An 8,399-nucleotide genomic window follows, 5' to 3' on the forward strand; every position below is an offset into this window, starting at 1 on the left:
TGCACCGAGCGAGGGGATGTTTAGGAATTGTATTTCTTCCTGGATGTACTTGTGCAGGCAGCCACGGTATTTGAGTATCAAATGTTTCTCCGAATCCTTGATACCCAACTTTGTGCGAAGGGTATGGAAAAGATTGGTGAACTCCGGCATGTCTTGGTCCCTTCCCTGCCGCAGCATGGTCCACTTTATGTATTCATCCTCATAGCTTCCAACAGGGTAGTACTGCTCCTTGACGGCATCCCGGAACGAATCCCAGGTGGGTGCGGCTGAAAATAGTGAGCCAGTACTTTCATCCTTCTGCTCGCAGTAGGTTTCCCACTAGTCCTTGAGGTGGGGGGCTGCTTTGAGGAGAGCAAAAACAATCTTTTCCCGACTCGAAAATTCATGAACAGAAAAATAACCCTCTAGCAGATTTAACCATTTATCTACGGCATCTGCGTCTATCTGACCCTCGAATATGGGGATTTCAAAATTAACTTGTACCTTAAAGGGTGTGGCGTTTCCAGAGTAGCTGCTGGAAGCCGATGCGTTGCTTTTGGGTAGCCGCTGAAGGATCTGAGCAAAGCTGTCCATCATCGCGTTCCGTTGTTGCTCGAGGGCTTCTTCGAGTAAGATTTTGATGGGATCTCCTGCCCCCTCGTCTTTCTTCTCGTCCGTCATGGGAGGCCGTCGGGATTTGTGAGGCTGGTCTTGCAAAGGTTCAACCAGTTCAAGCCCTAACTCCTTATATCCCGACCTTGTTGGGGACATGCAAAGAAAAACAGAGAAAAAGCAGACCGCTCTGATACCACTGATCCGGATTTAAACAGGAACGCAACAAATTACAGAGATAACCATATACACAAAGATGCAGCGGAAATAATACTTCATTTCATTAATGGAAATTACTGAAATATGCTTACAACCAGAAATGGAAATAAACTAGCTAGGGCGATGGTAGCTTATCTCTGAGAAGAGATGTGATGGCTACATGCCTCTGAACTGTGTTACAATGAGGCTCGAAGGCCTATTTATTGTTGAGAAACAATGAAAAACCCTTAACATTCCAAAACCTAACCCTAGGAGATGAAACGCCAAATTGTGGGCCCTGTTTGGGGTAAATTGGTACATCAACTTCCCGGGGTCGTAACTTTGTCATATGATCTCCGTTTGACGCATACAATAGCTCGTTAGAAATATCTATCCGAGTACTACCATTGTTGGAATGGGAAACATGGGTCCATTCCATGGACCCATGTTGCCCCCGGATTCCCCAAAAAAACGTCGTTTAGGGCCTCAAAACGGCTCCGAAAGTTCAGGACCCGAAAAACTGCTAAAAATAGTAAGTTGTGCTACAATTAAGGAAACTGAAAATGCTGAGAAAGACAATGGTGGGGGTCCAGGTGGACTTGGCAGGTGGCCACCAATATCCACCTGGATCAGTGAATAAAAACAAAAATACTCATTAGTTTCTGTTTTACCGAAACAATAGAATCTCTTGTTCTCCATGCATGCAAAAGCACGTTCATACTGTCACCTTGCGTTCAAACCATCAACTCCAAGAAGTTGTTGAACTCCCAGTTTCCATTGTAGACCGACACATCTCATCCAGAGTACATTTCAGTGCCATTTCGTTTCCCGTACCACCATAACTAGGTATTTACCCACTTGTATTGGAAAAACCTATGTTCATATCAAACTAGGACTAAATTTCTTTAGAAATTGAGTGTTTTTATCAAAATTTAAGCAGTCTAATACTCTGAATACTCCCTAGAACAACCTGGTTCTCCATAAAATCCCTAAATTTCCCTCCCAACATCCTTGAATACACAAGAACCAAGGATGGAAGCTCCTGTCGCCCTAAATGTCGCGCCAATCACTACTCCCCATAGGGATTTGGACCACCTTCCCTTGGCCGATAGAGATTTTCAAATCAAGGACCTTACTTTTGATGAAACCCCCTTCAAACTATACTACAAGTATCGAGATAATTATCTGAATAATTATGATAAAATAGGTCTCTGGGAGTCAAACCTACCTAAATATCAATTTCCCACTGTCCATATTTTCCCAGAGATTGTCCATCAATGCCATGCAAACTACAACCCCAATCTGAGAGTTGTAATGCCCCCTAACCAAGAAGTCCTTTTCACCATTACAGCTGAGTCTATAAATGATATGTTGCAATTACAGCCTAGCTAGAACCTCACTCCCCTTTCCATTGTCGATTTACTTAATAAATCTTCAAGGCTGTCCAGTTCTGAAATTAACCAAGTCAATTAGAATTTCGTTGAAGAACGATACAGATTAAAAGACCCCCCTCCTTACATGTCATATGTCTTTACTGGTCTAGGCAGGGATATTGTCACCATGTTTGCTTGCATTTTGGGTTTCACCACTAATGAGTATGTAGATGAAATGACCTTTTCCTACATGACTATTTTTACCCCTGGCCAACCTCCTTCATGCAAATATGACTATGTTGCATTCATTGCGGATAAGATGCATGACCAATTCATGAGATTAGAGAATGAAAGGGTATTTAAATATTCTTTAGTCTTGTATCATTTGTTCCTCTATTACCAAACTAATAAATTCCCTTTCTCTGTACAAACTCTTGACACCAGAGGAAACCCTAGGTCAGTCATCTTCTGGACTTCCATTTTTCACTATTCACATTCTTCTCCCCATCCTTATACAGATTTTATTGATCAATTTGTGCATCCAGTAACTACCATGTTGAGAGGAAGCTCCCCTCTTAGAATCAGTGATGATATTAAGAGAATTCTTCAATTATCCCAGCAATACAAGGTTGGAGACTGGTAGTTGTACCAGAACCATACCAAGATCAAAATTTATGGGTGTGAGCTGCCTCCCTTTAAACTGCCTAAATACCTCCCCATGAGATTATTTTCCCTGGAGTACTACAGGAAAATGATCAATTCTGATGAAATCCATTTTATGAAGGCTAAGAAGAAAGCTCAGTTAAGGATAAAGGATCACCTAGGCCCATTTATTTGCAACAATAGGCAAGCAAGGAAAGTGGCAGAGGAAATCCTTGAGAGAATGAGATTGAAAAAGAGTTCCATTTGGCCTTATGATCCTCATAGCTTCATATGTGACAGAAGGCAAAATCACAAGCTATCCCCTTACATCCATCATAGAATTCCAAAGATAGAACAATATGCAAATCAAAATGAATGGGTGGAGGGAACACTTATAGAACAAGATAGTGCACAAGTTGAAGTAGAAAATGTTATGAAAGATTTGGAAGAAACACTTGATCTGGATTCCTTTGTATAGGTGCCTAGAGAATCTTCACAAAGACCAACACAGGAAGATAGTGCACAGACATCAGAACAACCAGAGACTTCAGGACAGGGAAAAAATTCAGTCACAAAGCATTTCTAAGGAATTGACCCAGACTGATACAAACATGGGCAACCCTCCATTATTGCAGACCCCTCTTAATGAGGAGCAAATTAAAAAAACTAGGAATGAGGCTAGTCCCTCTATAGTGCCATTGGACTAGGTATATGTGAAGAGGCAGAGACTGAATCCTCTATCCGAGTAGGAATATGAAGAGACAAGAAGTGACACAATGCCGACAACACTAGCAGGGGAGACACCATCAGCCTCTCAAACACAAGAACTAAGTAGACAACCAAGTATAGAATTGTCATCACTAAGGACAGTTTCAGAGCAGAGCCAGGATTTGAAAGAAAAGTACAAAGAAATTAAGGCTAGGAATGAGAAGCTCAAAGCTCAAACCTATGCCCAATATCTGAAAATGGCTCCTACAAATCAAACAAGGTTGATGTCAGCCTTTGACATCAAAGAGGGAAAGATGCAGATGAGCTATTTAAAGCCAATAGTACAACAACCAAAGTCCAAGGCTGATTATTTAAAAACAAATTTTGATGTTCTTTCCAAAGACATCCACCCAATTGATCAAATTGAGCTCCATAAGCAAATGGGTGAGATGGTCTATTCCACTTAGACCAATAAAGCCGTTGCTGCACATCAGTTGCAGAATTCTCTAAGTAATACTACAGCACAGTTACAATTGGAAAAAGCCTCTTCTTAGGCTAAGGATACTAGGATAAAATCATTGGAAGACCTGGTGATTGAATTGGGACATGATCCCAAAGATGTTAAAGCAGCTGAAAGATTAATAAAGAAAAAAAATGATGACATTATTGCACTCAAGAAACAACTCAAACTCCCTCCCCTCATACATCCAAAAACTGCAAAAGTAATTGAGAAACAAAATGAGGAAGAACTTATGGACTTGGTCCTTAAGTTAAATGAACAATTAAAAGAAACTGAGAGAGAATTAGAAAATGCAATGCAGTCAAGGGAGAGTGAGCTGGCCACCGCTCCTCCAACTGTTAAACCCACTGTGTCCACAGCAATGCCTTCCACCCTAGCAGCCTCATTGTCACCAACACTTCCACTAGCAACATCACTACCAGTAACAGAAGTTATTCCAACAGAAAGCACATCAAAAGCAGTAGCAACTTCAACAAAGCAAACAGAAGACTTGACAAAGTCCATGGAGGAAATGAAAATCCAAGAAACTAAAATTAAGAAACTAAAATAAATGCTTACCAACTTGGAGAACAAGTATGAGCTATCACATATTGATTATACTGAAGAAGAGAGGAAAAATAGAAGGATGACTGAAAGAATCAACACATTAGAGAATGACCTAACATTGGAAAAAAAATTTAAAGATATTAGAGAAATTTTGTGGACCAATATATTGATTCCATCAATGATATTTGGCCTTCTATTCAAATCATTTTTGAACAGACTGAGTTAGTTAAACTAGCTACAGAGGCTATACAGAAGACCAGGGAAGAATTGGGAGAGAAACCTGAAGAGGCAACCCAATTAATCAACTTTTTGAACAACAAGAATAGGTACCAATTGGAGGCATTAGAAATTGAAGACAAAACTGCCACCATCTTTGAAATCAAGAAAGTTATTAATAAGAAGAACTTAATGCTTAACCTAGAGAGGAAGTGTCAAATTATTCAGGGAGATATACACGACTTCATGTGGAAGTATGGTATCTTGAGAGAGAAAGGTTTTCCGAGCCCACTGGTCATAAATGATAAATTGATGACACAGGAAGACTACATTGAGAAACTGCACAAACAAGCCAAAAGTCAAGCCAACTCTTCCACAGTGAAGGCACTACCTACAAGAAAAGTGTTGTGTGATGGTTTGGAAAACCTCGTTTACATAGAACATGAAGTGAAACACTTATTCATGGTCCAGCCCCATTTTGCAAAATACACTGAAGTTGACGAAGTGTATAGGCAATTGATCAGGATGAAGATATCGAATGAAGAATGGTGGACTAATATGACAGATATCCTATAATTTACTATGGTAATTGAGAGGTAAATAGAAAATATTTACTGTGATAAAGTCTGGTGAACAGGTAAAGAGTATCAGGAACAGGTAAATAGTATTAGTAGGGAAAAGTAAGCAAAGATCCAGCACACAATTACTAAAGCAACAACAAGAGGCAAATCCAAGTTTCAACCTCCAACTCATTCATAAATAAAGGGACAACAGCAATCAGTTTCCCATATAGCTCTATCTTTTTGTAAAATATATTTTGTATTCCCTATAATAAATCTCATATGGTTATGAGATATTTTTGATTTAATTTTTGTATAAATACTCCTTCATTCGAAGAAGTAATGGTGGATTCCATAACATCTCTGTAAATCTATGCTGTCAAGCTAACAAACTTTTGTAGTCGAATTTGGATTTTTTCTGGAAAAGGAATGAAAGTTGAGGACATTTCATTAGATTCATGTGCAGTATAATTACAAATAAGTATTCTATCTTTGTGATTTTATGTTCTTTCTATATGTTTCAATGTTTCATGCATCTTAAATCTAAATGGTAAAATAGTCAAAGTATATCAAAATTAGCTTTATTGCTCTCTGCTATCAACAGTCTACCATTTATATGTTTTCTTCTAAACTATCTCAATAAAGGAATTCTTAACTACTCCTTTATTCCTGTAGTTTTTCTCTAATAAGTCCCTAGTATAAGATTCTTAATTTCCCTATGCTAGTTGACCTATCTTCCTTTCCTCTTTCTAATCCTAACTTGAGGATTCTTGATTGCCCTCTAGTCTGAGAAGAAATATCGTCCATTCAGGTCCCAAAGTTTGTTTTTATTCTGATATCCTGCCTATTGAACTCATACCTCAGTAATTTGACTTGATCTAGTGAATTCTCCTTGATTGACTCCATAGCCCAATGGTCTAAAAGCCTAGTTTACCCATTTGTTTCAAAACTCCACCAATCTCAAACAAAACAACCTCACTGAACATTAATACTAGCCTAACATCTTTGCAAACATAGCTAAATCATAAAGAGAGAACCCTCTCTGGACTTAGGTGGGCTAGCCCCTGGGTCTAAAAGTTGGTTTGTGGTTACCTTGGATCATTTCCTTCTTTCAATAACTTCTAAGGAAAATCTGAGTGATAACATAATGGCGACCATACTGGGAATCAAAACCCTTAGTTTTAATAAACCTTTGAGGAAATCAAATTTTTATTTTTAAACATCTTAAACGGTTATTAGAAGTTATTTTGAAAATTTTCATAAAATTTTAAAAAATCATAAAAATCTTGAAATCTGGCTTCAGGTAGAACTCATTACACCAGGGCTAACCCTAATCCAAATCCACCCCCTGTGTTTGAAAATCCTAACCTGATTCCTAGAATCATTAGAAGACAAGAAAGTTCATTAAGCCCTAGACCTTTGTTCAGATCACATTCATGTCTTGTTGAGTGGCTTTTCTTAGAAGATCTTCCTTTCGACGAACATTCTGAACTCTCTCTGTTCAGAACCACATCTGACAGTGAACTATTGGACTTAGTCCAAGATCCAAAATTCCTAAGAGAACTTGAAACCCAAAGAGCCAATTTGTCAATTGATCGATATCTGTAGAATTCCACTCAGTCATCTCTTACCACTTATAGAACACCTGAACCTTCTGAAACTACTTCTCTTTCTGCTAGTTCATCATTATTCCCTCACTCTTCTGAAATTCATTCCACTCCTCCCTACATCCCTTCACTTCCCCCTCATCCAATCATCTCACAACATCCCACTACCACCTCCAGTTCTTCCTCCACAACCCAAACACCTCTTGTTACTCCAACTCTCGTTCATACTACTGCCCAACCTAGAATCATGGCCAATAGATGTGCTTCCCTTGCGATGCCTACTCCTCTAGGTGCCATGCCTCAAGACTATCAGAGTAAAATTACTACTTTTGATGGCACTGGAACCTATAGAGCCCAACAACACATTAAGAAAATGACCGACTATTTTGGGATATATCAAATTGACACAACTGATGTTCAAATGAGAATTTTTGTTCAGAGTCTAACTGGGGAAGTTAGAACTTGGTTTAGATATTTAGCCCCCCAAAGTATAGATAGCCTAAGAGTTCTCTACCAACAATTCTTGAATAGGTGTGAGAAAAGGAAGGACCCCCTGCACATTTTATCTCAATATGAGAACCTTAAAAGGGTACCTCATGAAACTGTTCAGGACTATTGCACTAGGTTCAATAGTGTTTATAGTGCCATTCCACTCGACCTTAGACCCCCACTTGGTTTAGCCCTGATCAAATTTCATGATGGATTTGATTTAGATATGGCTTTCCAGTTAAGAGAAAGGAACCCCCCACTCTGGAAGAAATGCAAAGTGTAGCAATAAGTGTTGAGGCTAACCTACTTTCAAAAAGAGCCAAAGCTAGCAACAAGAGAAGAATACCTACAAAAGAAGAGAATACACCCTTTGAACAAAAGATGGATGCTATAATTAAAGGAATGGATAGATTGTTTGACAGAGTTGAAATAATTGAAAGAAAATCTCCTTGGGATGGCCAACAGGCTAATTCAGGGAGAAATCCTAATTTTAGAAAAAATCAGAACCAAAATGCTGGGAAGAATATTCCTGACCAGAACATCAGACCACCTTTCCAGGAAAACTATGCAGAGGCCTCCCACTCAGAAGGCCCTGAATAAGACACTCAGATAAATTTAATGGGTCTAAATGATGAGGAAGATGTCTTCTGAACTCAGGAAAAGCAAGATTCCCATGTATTGCAACAATTCCAAACCCAAACAGGAGAGTCATTTGATTTTAGACAGGGATATGACTCTACAATTTTTGAAGTCATAAGCAGTATAATTTAAGAAGCAAAAAAAGCACTGATACCTCGGAACCAAACCAGAAAACAGGTTCTAATCAACCTAAAAAGGGTAAAATAGTTCTAGTGACAAAAACACTTCAGATCCTTTCAAGAACAACTCAAAATCGTTCCAGCCCCACCATAGAAGATGTGTCTGATAATCAACCTAATAATGAACAACC

The sequence above is a fragment of the Pinus tabuliformis genome, chromosome 7 (genome assembly GCF_031772625.1).
Source record: "Pinus tabuliformis cultivar Carrire ecotype Pingquan chromosome 7, CPIR1, whole genome shotgun sequence".
Classification (NCBI taxonomy): domain Eukaryota; kingdom Viridiplantae; phylum Streptophyta; class Pinopsida; order Pinales; family Pinaceae; genus Pinus; species Pinus tabuliformis.